Below are 14,767 nucleotides of genomic sequence, written 5' to 3'. Positions count from 1 at the left end.
CTGAAGTTTACTTCCTCAGTAGTAAAACACAAAATTAGAATATGTAATAAAATATTATCAGAAGTTTGTAGAATCTGTGTTTAATAGCCACAGAGATGATGGTAGTAAGATGAGCTCTCAGTATATTGCTCCTTCAATGGGAAAAAGAATAATTATAGAAAAGCATTAGTCAAATCAGTTTGGGCTGTGAAAGTTGGCTCAAATGATAGAGCACCTACATAGTAGCCATTGAAACCCTAAGTTCAAATCCTAGTATCACTAAAATAAGAACAAAACAATCAACCAAACAACCCCAGTGTGTGGGGGGTGTGTGTGTGTGTTTGTGTGTGTGATTGCCTGCAGATTCTCTTCATTGCAGTAAAAAAAAATATTTTTTTCAATTTAATAGATGAAATAAATACTCCAGTACATGCGGGATAAAAACTTGACATTAGGGGAAAAATCACTCTATAGTGTATATTAAAAAATAAAACATACAGTAGCTTCCCCCACTTGTGAATCAAATGGGAGAAGTCATACTCTTTCCATACCAAGTATACCCCTAATTCAAACAAAAAAAATAATGACATACAAAAAAGGTAGTTAAATCTGTGTCTAAGGAATGAAAACTGAGGTAACCTTTTAATTAAAAAAAAAAAAAAGAAGAAATGAACCCATGACTTCCTTCCTGACCCAAAATAATAAAATTGAATTGATGGGCTGGGATGAGGGCAGTGCCACAACCAGTAACTACTTATCTTCTGTTTCCCAGTTCCTGCTGGGTATGGGTGGGTGGATTCCTAGATCCTCCAGGTGCTTGTGGAAGTTGTGTGCATAGCCCTGCTTTTTGAAGATTCCTCTTGAGCATTTAAAGTGGGGAGGGGAGATAGGGTCACCTATGATTTCTTTGGTATAAATGGAGAGGGGCAGAAAATAAGTGTCTCCCTTTAGCCTGGGGGGTGTGTGTAGGGGAGGAAGTGGTGCCAATTCACAGAGTTTGAATTTACTGGCAGTAAAGAACTGGGCAAAGACCTCTCCCTTAAAAGCCTGAGATTGCAGGTGCAGCCATCAGACACGGCACAGGCCAACAAAGTTACACACACACACACAACCTACCCATTAGGGTGCTGTGCCAGATCCTTGAGGTAGTGGCTTAGGAGTACGCAGGTGGATAGCATGCTCATGGCGCTGTCCATGATCGCATTGTGCACTGCCTTGCACTCCTGTGCTATCCAGGAAGTGTGGCTTGGTGGTGAAGCCAGCCAGCACACACATCTGCACCAGGGCCCACTGAAGAGTGCGCAGCAGGTGCGTCCCTGCTCACAGGGCGCCACCTTGACCTGGCGTATGCAGGCCAGCAGCGCGAATGTGCTTGTGCTCTTGGCAGTGAAAATTTCTATTCTACTAGGTGTTTCCAAAACTGATTCATGATGCCACACTATTTGCCAATTCAACCATCTTGTTAAACAATTAACAGTAATTATACAGTAGAATGTTTTCAGTAGAAAAAGCTTAATAGCAGCTAAGGGCAAAGAATTATGTAGTTCTGGGTAAGGAATGTTTATTTCTTTTCTTGAATAAGTTATCTTTAAAGTTAAAAATACATTGTACCTTCTTTTGATAGTACTATCAAAATATTATTAGGAGATTATTAGGAGGTGTTGTAGAGTCCTAGAAGGAAATCATAAAATTCTCTGTTTCCCTTTTATCCTATAGCCTAGAGTAAAACATCAATAGTTGTTCCCATACTTTCTCATTTCTTTTTGGAGATACCCAGCTGTACAGTGAACAAATGACTTAGCCAGATTGAGTTCTGCTCAAAACACTATCTCTGAATGAGAGCTCAAGAGCCCAGTTTTCTTCATGGTTTTGCAGTTTATTTCACACTTTCATAGATGGTCTCCCCGTTAGTCCTGGACTGTTCCTACTTATTTGGCTGTAAACGGAGGAAAGGAGCTTGCTTGCCCCTTCTCTTTTTCTATGTTAATGTTTCTTTGCATCCTTGTCATTTTCTTCTGATATTTAGACCCTGGTCTCTGTCAGAGGCTCGTGGACAGCAAGTCTGAATTTTACCACCCTATGTGTAGTTTATGTGTAGTCACTTGTCTTTTTTGTGTTAACCTCATTATTAGTTCCACCTGAAACCTAGCACTCAGCACTTTATCCTGAATAAATAGAAAGGCCATTTAGGATCAGATATACATAGGAAGTGGCCATTCCCTAAATTTGTTTCAATTTCATCTTACAGTTCATGAGACAGTTCCTGAAAGTGTATGTGAACTGTAATATAGAGCCTCAAGCATGTCAATTCCATGAAATTGTAATCTAGTTAGATCACATGAATTATGACTGCATTCATGTATTGTTTACACCAAACAAGATGATATGTACATCTTCCTTTGAGTAGTAATGAAAAGAAAATTCCTGTCAGCTTAATTTATCACTAGGCATGTTCTTATTTAAAGCCATTTAGAGTGAAATAAAAGCTTGACCTAAGATTATAGTTAATAAAAACTTGACAGAAGCTTTGATTGTGGTATAAAATAATGTTGGAGCCTCATCTGCCATAACGAAATCTTTGTAGATCATATGAGAAACTGTTAAATGCAGTGAGTGTTCCTAAATGTGGAAACAATTCAGCTAATCCCTCCAATCACAAAGCTAAGAGGTCATCTGCTCCAAATCCCCGAGATACCCCTGAATTGTCAAGAACCTTATCAGGCCACCTCATTTGGGCCAAAACCACAGCCAGTGTGCCTCCCACCATTCCCTCTCAGCCAGGGCAGAACTGCTATAGTCCTGACATTTATCACAAATTTATTTACTCTTTCATTCCATCATATCCCCAAGGCAGTGGCAGGAAGGAAAAAGGAACCTCTTTACTATAGAAAATGGGGCTAGTGGAATGGCCCAAGTGGTAGAGAGCCTGCCAAGCAAGTGTGAGGCTCAGAGTTCAATCCCCAGCACCACCAACAAAAGAAAAAAAGTCTACTATAGAAAATGGTTTAAAATATCCCATTGGTACGAGTTTTCATACATACATGCATTCAACAGGGTTCGGCAGAGCAATGAGGTCCACAGACAGGCTCTGGGCCTGGGTAGCTTAGACTAGTATAGTGTTTCTGGAATTCAGCAGTATTCATATTTTAAGCAACATCCCTGTTAGTACCCGCTGGATGAGTATGAGCTCCCACTTGTGACAATTAAAATGCCTCCAAGCATTCTCAGATATGAGGGGGTGTACATTACAGTTTTGTTGTGGCAAACAGACAAACATACAGGAAAAAAAGTATCAGATGCACACTGTGTATCAAAGTAAGCCTGAGCACCATGACGTGCTGATAGAATAGAAGAGGTGCCTTTCAGAGTATTTGCAAATCCTCTCTCTTTCTTCCTGTCTGAAATTTAAACACCTTGTAGTTCTTCTTGACAAAGCTATACAGGTTTGTTTATATTATAACGAATCATGACTTTTTAAACATTATAACTAAAGGCTGTTTATGCAAAATTATTATTTCTGTTATTTTAAGGTTAAATATTGCTTATGTTGAATACTTATGAAGTAGCAATGAATTTTATTTTTCAGTTATTCAATGGTAATTATATGATACAGTCCTGTTACTATAGTTGTGCAATATTGAATGTGGGCTGATGAATGTAGATTTGTAGAGTCAAGATGCAGATGGCTTGAGAGGTGGAGATTGAGAGGACCTCAGTTCGAGGCTGGCCTGGGTAAAAGGTTAACAATACCTTATGCTAATAAATAAGCCAGCCATGGTGGTATGCACCTGTCATCCCTGCTATGCAGGAGTCTGACATAGGGAGAATCATGGTTCTAGACCAGCTTAGGCAAAAAAGTTTGAGAGATGCCATCTCATTGCGCAAAAAAAACTCATTATGGTTGTATGTGCCTGTTCTCTGAGCTTTTGTAGGAAGTATAAAATAGGATCGTGATCCAGGATGTCCTGGGCAAAAAGCAAGACCCTATCTCCAAAACAACCAGAGCAAAAATGGGCTGAAGGTGTGGCTCAAACAGTAGAGTGCTTGCCTAGCAAACATGAAGCCCTAAGTTCAAACTCCAATACCACAAAAAGAAAGGTACTGATATTTTCTGTAAGTCACTATATATATCTATAGATCTATAGTTATATATGCAAGTGTAAAATCTCAGATCTTTAAATATTGTGCAAGAGATTTAATAACTTCATGAACATTATTTTGATATAGTTGACAGTAAAGAACTGTGGAACCAGATTTCTTTGGTTTGAATCTTGCGTCCACCATGAACCTTTGGCAAAAGGTGTTTTTCATATCTGTTACATGGGGATAGATTTAATCCTTTGTTTATGCAATAAATATTTATGGAATTTTTAGGTTGATAATTTTGGTGATGGGAAAGACAAGCACAATCTTTTCCCTCTCACTGACAAGTACAGAGGCTGACATGTATAAAATCATCATTATAAGTAATTAATTATGACCAATATTTGTGTGACATATTCATGATATTGGTTTATTGTGGTAGTGGTATCTGAATTAGTTCATGGCTGTTAAAGGTGAAGTATGAAGAATGCTGGCTAGGGTACATATGGTTGGTGTAGAAAGGAGTAACAATGTTTACAGCCATGGTAATAGTGTATAGGGAGGCTAATGGTGTAGTAGAGGAATAAGAATGCAGAGATAGAACATCTGGGTTGAGACTGATGTTTTCATTGCTGCTTACATTAATGAGATTCGTTTGTAGCTCAGGAGTAGAGCACTTACCTAGCATGTATGAGGCTCTGGGTATTTTAGATTGAACTTTCAAAATGATGTATTTAGACCAAGAATTTAAAATTTTTATATTAGTTCTGAAAACTTACTAAAGCAATAACGTGCTAGGGATATAGATCAAGTGGTAGAGCACCTGCCTAGCAAGCCTGAGTATGAACCTCAGTACTGCAACCACACACATACACACACACACCTGAAAGATCCTGTAGTGTGGAAGTTAATATTTGAGTATCTTAATAGAAACTTCTAGGAGATTTATATATTGTGTTCCTCCATGCCATTTCTCTCTGCTCTCAATCACAATCTTTCAGTCTCATGGAAAAAAAAGTTTACATCTGTAAAATCTAAGACCACTAAGAGTATGTAAAGCCTGGTTTTTATCTGATCTTGCCCAAAATTATCACCCATGTTATCTGTGCGGTAGAGAGCATGAAATCAGAACAAAATAACTTTATCTTCCCTGAATACTAAAGAGTTCAATTTTGTGCTGTGTTTTACATGGCACAGCAGAGGTAGATTGTTTAATATTGGTAACTCTGAACTTCCTCAACCTTTCTGTCAGATATTCAGGTAAGTGTTGAGAAGCAGATATGGAAGAATAATTTCTACAGAATATTATAGAGAACCCTGGAGCAAACTATTTGAATTCATTTCCCTTCTTTTCTCCACAGTTTTTCTTTGTCTGTTTGAACAGTGTTCTCATGGGTCAGAAAGATTGAGTTTCTAGTCACATATCTTAAATTGCTTTATAATTGCCTTACTTTATAAAGCAGACATATCCTGGTACTGTGAAGACTGAAAATATGCAGAAGAAATTAATCTGAACCTATTAGAAGTATGACAAGGGTTGGAAACTAACTTTGGAAAAACTCTCAACAGGCATGATAACGTGTAGAAAGCAAAAATTATGTGCCTCAGACATTTGTTCTCAGCTCCAATTTCAACCTGGTTATGGATCATACATAAAGGAGTTTAATACAGAATGATATAACCCACATTTAAATGACAAAAACAGTTTAAATGTGGGTTGGAATTTTCAAAGTACGGTAGATTAGAGCATAGAAATTCTAGATTTCAATCTGGCGAAGCCTCTATTTCTGCTTCCTCATATTTTTTTTTCACAAAGTTACATACATAACAAATTTTTAAGGCCTTCTAATTTTCCAAGCATCTATAATAATACACTTCTCTATAAAATGGACTCCATGTGTACTTTCATGGTTTAAAAATGAAAAGGTCATGGCAGAGTCTGAAGTAATTCAAAATAGTGATTCATTAAAATTAGAATAGGAAATTCAGTATAATTTTTACTATAAGTACATGAAATATCCTTTAGGAAAATTTAAACCTTGTTATTCTTTAAGTCTTTTAGAACAAAATCTAGACTTTCAAAAATTCTCTCTGGGTATCTATTCTGAGACCCCAGGTGTCTTGTGGGTGAACCTCAGAGTGTGTGCATTCTGTAATCCAGGTGAAACTTCCTGTAGACCTTGCTTCATTAGTGGACATGAGGAAAAAAGGAGGTGGTCTTTGCACTCTTTCTGTTTTTGCTGGTTAATATTGATCTTAGGATTGCATTTCTTATTTTCTTACTCAGTCAATACAATATTACTACTTTTCATATCTGTTATTTTTCCTTAAGTGATATCTGAAATACCACTGAGGAGAAGGAAATCAAAGTACTACACAAATATTTTTGACTAAAATTAGATATACACTTTTAAAACTCAGTTAACTACATTAAAACAATTCTTGTAAATTAGGATTATTATAATTTTCTTCCAAAATGTGTAAGACTGTACCTGTGTAAGTGAGCAAAGACCAAATATGTATATATGAAAGAAATTACTGTTACAAATAGTTTCTCAGCAAATTAAATCTTTTGTCTGGTGAACTTTTCAGATGCAAATCTCCTTCAGTAAGCTTTTTGGTATGTAATTATACAAGTAGAATAATAATAATAGGACAATAATTAGGTAGTTACACAAATAGAATAATGTCCTTTTGGTGTATATGGCTTTACTCTGCATAATGCATTCACTTTCTAATGTTGTCTTTAATTTTCTTTAGTTAGGTCATATTTCTATTGATGAATTTGATAAATTAATAATCTGAGTGTATATTGCAACAATTTTTCTTGTTTATATATTAAAATGTGAATTAACTAGTTGCAAGTGTAGCAGATAAAGTCTTAGGGTTTCAGGAAGCCTACAAATTTAATGAGATAACAGTGAGGCAGTTTCCACAACTGAGTCTTTTTCTCTTTGAGCTTAGTATAACACAATGTAAGTGTATTCCATTTGTATTGCTAGGCATTTTTATTAATGTGAGATAATAATGAAGACTGAGGAGTACCAGTGTGATAGTAGTAACATAGTGTGTTGTAATGCTTGCAACATTAAACATCTGGTTATTCTTTTCAGGTATAGGGAGTGGACCATTAGGGTATAGAGGTGACTAATTTGAAAATGGATAGATTTGTAGATGAGCCAGGAATGAAAGAGATGCAAACTGGAAGAACAGAGTAGATTATAGATCATTTGGTTAAAAATCAAATCAAAAAAGAAAGACTCATAATACCCATATTCTATAGCTAAAAATTCGAATGATGCTTTAATCATAGAATTGTCTAAATTTTAAGATATTTATATTGAACTATCTTATTTTATTGGTATGGAGTTTGAATTCAAGGCCTTACACTTTCTAGGCAGGCACTCTATCATGAGTCTCTCTGCCAGCCCTATTGAAACTTATTATTATATTGTTTTTGTGACTATGTGAGTGTAATTTGATGATTTAGAATGAAATTGTTTGTTATGCCTAGTGACTGATTTTGTTGCTAATTAGTTGCCACATTATTCATATTTCCTCATTAAAAAAGGTTATTATGTGTAACACTTAGCAGTACTTAAAGTATAAACAGCTAATAATTATTAATTATGAATAATAACTAATAGTGGTAGTATGTTATTTTTAAGTCTTACCATTTTGGTTAAAGAGGATTTTTGTTTGTTTGTCTATTTATTTTGTTTATGAGACAGGGTCTCACTATGTAGACCAGCCTGGTTTTGAAGTCACAATCCTGCCTTTTCTTCCTAAGTTTTGAAATTGCAGGCATGTGCCAACACACCTGGTCTAAAGACAGTTTTTTAAAAAAACTATGAAATAGAGTATCTCTCTTCTGTTCTTAATATAACACATAAACTCTTGGGTTCTCAAAGCCAATGAATTGCAAGTTTGTTGAGCATTTAAAAAATTTTTTTTTCCTTTATTCATATGTGCATACAATGATTGGGTCATTACTCCCCCCTTTCCCCCGCCCGCTCCCTTTCCCTCTACCCCTTCCTCTCGCCTCCAACCCCTACAATTTTGTTGAGCATTTGACATCTTAATTTTTTTTTGACATTTAGAGAGGCATTATTTTAGTTTTAGTATAACAGGATAAAGTAGGGAGAAGTAGGGGGTGGGGGAACACCAAAGAAACATTTACTGTTCTCTATGCAGGAAATGGGAGTAAAGAATCTGCTGTCTTAAAATTTTATACATACTCCCAACGGTACTTTCATGTCTGTTAGTCAGGTTTGCTAGGTGTGGGATAGAAACCATATGCTTCTTTTATACAGGTTTAACAGCAATTTCCTTGTACCTTGAAGATAATTAGCTGGTAATAATTAAGAACAAAATACTCCTTTTGGTGAAGAGAGGGTAGAATTTGATTAAAAAATACAGTATTTGGGCTGGAGGCATAGCTCAAGTGGTAGGAGTACCTGACTAACAAGCCGGAGGCCCTGAGTTCAAATCCCCGTACTGGAAAAAAAAAACAACCCAAGAAAAACAAAAAGGACATTCACCACCAACTTGTTTTTTTCAATTATTGATTTGAATTCATAAGAAAATAGCAATAAATATGTCACTTGACTTTTTTAGTATGAGTTTTTTTTTATTAATATTAACCAATTACAGTGATTATCACAAAGGAGAGTGTCTTAGGCTTAAAGGACATGATAGCCTTAGACACACTGACTGCTCCTTCCTCCACAGAAGGTAAAAAGTATGTTGTTCATTTGGACATTTTAAATTTTTTAAAATAAGAGTTTGCCACTACTTGTTCCACCCTTCCTTATGATTTTTGTATTCAATAAATTTAATTCATCCTATACATTGAGTAGTCTTCATAATTGTTTGGAATTTATTGAATAAGATTTAGAAATTCTCTTAATTTTAATTCTTACCTTCTCTGGGGTGTGATATACTCATGATTGAAATTATTTGGAATTTTGTATGTAAGCAGGATTAGTAACCACCTCTCCCCCTATACCATGTACTGAAAGTTATTCTTCAATACTGAGATTTTAGTGGCTATAATCACATGCTTCCTGAAACCACATACCTGGAGTCATGTACCATTAAATTCTTCTATTAAAAAGAGGTCGTTTTTTTTTTTCTTTTTGAAACAATGGAGAAAGAAGTCAAATGAGTTAAGTCTCGGCCTCCTTTTTATTCTTCCTTACATTATCCTTATCTTTTACCCTGAGCAACATGGATTTATGTTATGTGCATTTTCCCTTATTAATTCTTGACATTTACTGGGGCTCCATTTTTAGTTGTTTGTTTAAGGTGAGAGGCTAAGGAGGTTAGTCTGATTGCAGCATATGACCCAAATGGAATGTGGACTGCACTCATGTCTCCTCATGACATTGACTCAGTTCTCTTATCTCTCAGCCCCACAGAAATCCAGAGTTGCTCTTCCTGCTTGACTCTTCTACACCACTGTGTACTTTTCCTTGAGTCTCAAGGCAAGTTGTTAGACATGGCAGTCTGATTCTTATTTCCTTAGTTGCTTCAACCTTCGGAGTAAGGCAAAACATAACACTAGGAACCTCTATGTTTCCATGGTCACACCTTTAAAAAGCATTTTGTATAACATGTATCATATTTTCTTAAAAATTGGCCCTTATATCACAATTGTTGCAGTGGTTTACAAGTATAAAAGGTATAATCCTTATAGTATCAGCTCCATGGTAGTGGTTATCATTTTTTTCTTCCAGTTTTCAAGTTGAGGTAACTAAGGCACAGAGAGGTTAAATACATTGCTTAAGTTTACATTGCTTGTCACTATTTAAACTGGGGTTTGAGTCCAGTCTTTTAAGCACTGTATTATGTTGCATCATGGCCTAAAAGTTCTTCAGCAAACTGATAAGGTGTCTTGTTTTTGCTTATCTTCCAATGCATAATAATCAAATACAGAGCATTGATGGAATAATCTTACATTGTATATTAGTTTTTATTCCATCAATTAGGTTGTAATTATTGGTGGGTTTATGTGATTTTGGAAAATTCTAACATGAGTGGGTTATCAGATCACTCTGTCTAATTTCTTTCTTTTTTTATAATAGATGATATCTTAGAATTATACCACATTGATATTCATAACCATAGAAAAACTGAAATGGAACATCAAAATGTTGGCAGTTACTGTTTTTAAGAAATAAATGGTTTTTATCATTTTATTTATGTTTTCTTCAGTTTCCAAATATTCTTTTTCTTTTTTTTTTGCAGTACTAGGGCTTGACCTTGGCACTACACCTTGAGCCACTCCACCAACCCTATTTTGTGATGGGATTTTTCTAGATAGGGTCTCGAGAACTATTTGTTCTGACTGGGTTTGGACCACGATCCTCCTGGTGAATCCAGCACCATCTGGGCGAATAAGATGAGCATTAGGATAAAGGATTTTTTTCCTAATACATGTTTTCTCAGAAATATTATTATGTAGCTTACTGGCCTATATGCACTGGAGAATTTGCAATCGTAATCATGCTAGGCCTAACTTAGCTCATTAAAGGAGTGAGAATCAATGTTGTCCACTGTTTATTTTTCTTCATGAAGCAAAATTTGTAACAGTTTAAGAAAATGAAGTTTCTGCTCATGAGTCCAAGCTTTTTCTTCTGTCTTTGTTTCTTTTTGGTGGTACTGGGGTTTGATCTCAGAGCCTCATGCTTCCTACGCAGGTACTCTACCACTTGAGCCACTTTGCCAGCCCTTTTTTGTATTGAGTATTTTCAGGATAGGGTCTCGTGAACTATTTGCCCAGGCTGGCTTTCAATTGTGGTCCTCCTGATCTCTGCTTCCAGAGTAGCTAGAATTGTAGGTATGAGCCACCTGTTCCTGGCTTATTTTTGATGTGTTGAAAGATCACATCTTAACCTAAAATATATTTAAGTTTTTCAGGATCCTCATCATCCACATTTCTACAAAAAAAACCCCCAAAAAACAAAAAACTGATTGTTCCAAGGAATAATCAGTACCATTAGCATATAGTGTTAAAGATGAATTTTCTTTGGCTAGCTGACTGCTGAGCAGAAAGTCACTGTGGTAGGACCAAAATTCTGTGATTAAGGATGCTTTGGTGTCTTTGGGTTCCATTTATCTCTATTTATCGAGTTCTTTGTTTCACTTTGGTGTTTATACAGTGCTTCTATGGTTTCTTTTATTTGTTCTTGGCTTCCTCAAATTCTCTATTTTTGTTGTCTTGGAATTTCTTGAGTGTCTCCTGTACATTTTGGTTGACCATATCCAATATCATCTCTATAAATTTCTCATTGATTACTTGAAGGATTTTTTCTTTCAGAGTGTTCTTGTGGGCTTCATTGGGTTCTTTGGCATAGTTTAATCGTTTTGTTGGAGTCTGGATCTGAGTATCTGATTTCCTGTACTAATTTATTATTGGGAGGAAACTGGTTTCCCTCTTTTTTCCATCTTCCCATCATTGCCTTTGCTATTGTTACTGTCCCTGTACTGTGTGTAATTCAGTTTTGTCTAGCTTGTAATAATAATAATAGTGATATCTAGAATGGAAGGGTGAGAGGAGAGGGAAAGCAAAGAAGGTAAAGAAAAAGGGAAAAAAAAAACCCAAAACAAACAAACAAAAATTACCAAACAAACAAAAAACAGAGCCAAAGAAATAAGCAGGGAGAGATAGTGTATTAATCAACAGTACACTAAACAGGCATTAGAGAGACAGAGAGAGGATAATGAAAATGATAAAAAAAATTAGAAAAAGACAAAAAACCCACAAGCTCAAATGCAATAAAGTTTCAGTCTTAATAATTTTGGTGTTAGTCCTTCAGCCTCCAGTCCTAAAGACTTCTCAGTGTCTGTGAAGTAATTCTGTCATTTTCTCATCAAAGGGGTAAAACCCGCCAAAAACCCAAAAAACAAAAATAAAAACAAACAAAAAAATATCCCAAGTTCAAATTGCAGTACAGTTTCAGTTAGTCCTTCAGCATCTGGTGGTGTTGTCTCATCAAAGGAAGAGAGAAAAAAAAAAAAGAAAGAAAGGGAGTCTGGAGACAGCTTTGTGAATGTCTATCTGAGGCTGTGGCTCACCTGCCTCCTACTGTCAGCCATGTGCTGCTGCAGGCTTTGTTTATTTAGAGTTCTCCTGGACGCATGTCCCTTTTGTTTTCTCCAGTATACAGCCGTACCCGCCTTTTACAATTGCTGTCTTTTTTAATTACAATTTGGGAGGAGAAGTGCCCCTGCCCCACCCACTTTGGTGGAGCTTTCCACACGACAGCCGCTGTTATAAGCGTTCCCCTCTCCAAGGTTGCTGGGCGGTGCCGCTGCCGCTGCCTTCTCTGGCCGGCTTGTTAATTTACAGTTCCAAGAGGGATTTCCCCTCCCCCACACTCTGGGGCTCAGGGCGCTCTGTCCTCTTTGCTACTTGTCTTTTTTTTTTTTTTTCAGCTGCTTGTTTATTATCCAGTTTGTTTTTTTCTCTTTTTTCTTCCCTCTGGGTGAGGGTCAGTCTGTCCAGGGGGCTATGCTGATCTGGCCCAGGGTTGTCTGTGGAAGTACTGTGTGCTGCTTAGCTCATCTCGTGGTCTGGGTCTTCCCAAGCAGGTTAGGAACTGGCATCTGGTGGCGTAGGAGGCCTCCTGGTTTCTCCATTTAACGTGGCCGGGGGGATGCTATGCATGGACTGAGGGTGTGGAGGTGTTGGAGTTTTGCCTCTTCTTGGTGGTTTTTCCTGCAAGGTGTATCTCCAGTGTCTCTCCAAGATTTTACTTTAGGAAACACGCTTTCTGCTTCCTCCCTCTAGTTGCCATCTTGGCATCTCTCAATCTTTGGGTTCCAGAAACATGAGTTGAAAAGGAATATTCATGTTAACTTGCAGTGGGAGAGAAACCTGACTATCTCCCTGAGGGAGTAAAATCTTGGAGCTCTCGAATGCCACATTTACAACTTAGAGCTTAGACATTGTTTTAAAGGAAGAGCAGGATGAGTGTACCTTATTGAAATGAAAATTGTAAGATTACAAGATATTTTAGAGAGATTAAAGTAATTGCTGTAAAGAGTGATAGTGTGAGAGATGGAAATTAGTTAGCTTTGGTTTGATAGGATTCAGGGTCTGGCTGTGAATTTAGAAGGATGCAGAAGTAATTGCAGGAGAAATTTTATAGTAAGAATCAATTTTAATTACAGCATGCTGAATTTCTTGGGTTGGAGGCGTAGGGAGGGCTACCAAATATTGACTGTGGATATAGGGGAATGGAAGAATTTTGGTATCATTGATTGTGATGGGCTTTCTCTTTGCAGTTAAAGAAGTTAGTCTCGATGGAGATTCACCAGACAAGCTCTATACTTTGGTGATGTATGTCTCTGTTACCACATTAGAAAGAAATCCACAGGCAGTGTGGATGAGAACTAAATATTGAGTGTCAAATAAAGTTACAAAATTGCCAAAAAAAAAGAAAGAAGTTTCACTTACATTTTCTGGTACACAATTCTCCAAATCTATGTTGGTTTTCTCTGTACGTTTTTATGGGCATCAAGTCATCAGACAGAGCTTTGCACAGGCCTTTCTCGGGTAGCTTCTGTTGAGGTGTGTGGGTGTACCCTTCCTATGCCTAATCAATTTAGAAGAAGTTCTTGCATTTAGATGAGAACTCTATGAAGGGAAATTGAGAGTAGAGGATATTAGGACTTGAAATTAATTAATATGGACATGATAATTGTGTCACTAAGATATTGGCAATCTTATCGTGTAAAGAAAGGCTTATGTTTGGCCAACTAGTCTGTCACCAGGTAAAGGACTGTTAAGGTATATCACATAAATCTTTGAGACTATTTATTTGAATAATATCTTCTGTAATGCATAGAGTTTTGGCCTATATTCAATTAAACCCATATGTTTTCAGGAAACTTCTTTTATTGGATGTAAATGATGACCATATATTCGTGGGAGTCATGGTCATAGTGGACATAAAATAACGTTTCCTTTGAACTTTTCACCTAATCCTCTGCCCTCTTCCATGAGATGTGTTTGTTGTGTAGCTGTTTGTGGTGTTAAATATTGTATTTGATGTAATGTGGAAGCTATTTATGTGTTCCTAATTATTGGTTGCCTTGTAAATGTATTTGTTAATAAAAACAAATGTAATTGAAATATATCTTACAGAAAATTTATCTCAAGTTATTACTTGAATTCTTTTAATGATAATGTTCTTTGGGTTCTTTTATTCATTGACAATTCTGATGTATTAGTCAGTTTTGCTGTTCTAAAATGAAAGCTAACTTATTGAGAGAAAAGGTTTATTTAACTCTCAGTTTTGGAGGCTCAGCATCCTAAATGTGATGGCACATTTGTTTTTCCCCTAGTGAAGGTGGTGGATGGTGGCACATCATGTCAGGCGTTCTTGTAGAAGCAAAGGTTCATATCTGCAACAGGAGCAGAGAGAAAGAAGGTGGCTGGGGAAAGTCTTGCTCTTTTTATAACCAGACTCTTCCCAAGGGAATTACTGAAGTCATACATGAACTACCAAAAAAGTACTACAAAAAACATCTCTTGTCTTAAATGGCATTAGATCCTCCCACAAAGCCCCACATCCCAAAGTTCCACCCCTCCCAAAAGTACCACCCTGAGGACTAAGCCTTTTATCACAATGGATCTTTGGAATATTCAGACCACATCTAAGCCATAGGATCTGGTTTTCATACTTACCCTTCACAC

The 14,767-nt window shown here is 36.6% G+C and overlaps 1 protein-coding gene across 9 annotated transcripts in view; it reads left to right on the top strand.

Annotated features, from left to right (window-relative positions):
* Kdm4c (lysine demethylase 4C) overlaps positions 1-14,767 on the top strand; it is a 365,075-nt gene that overhangs the window by 189,905 nt on the left and 160,403 nt on the right. The window lies entirely within an intron of this gene.

Source organism: Castor canadensis, chromosome 13 (assembly GCF_047511655.1).
Source record: "Castor canadensis chromosome 13, mCasCan1.hap1v2, whole genome shotgun sequence".
In the NCBI taxonomy this organism is placed as follows: domain Eukaryota; kingdom Metazoa; phylum Chordata; class Mammalia; order Rodentia; family Castoridae; genus Castor; species Castor canadensis.
Note: the sequence above shows the minus strand (reverse complement) of the source record. Positions and strands in the feature narration are given on the sequence as shown.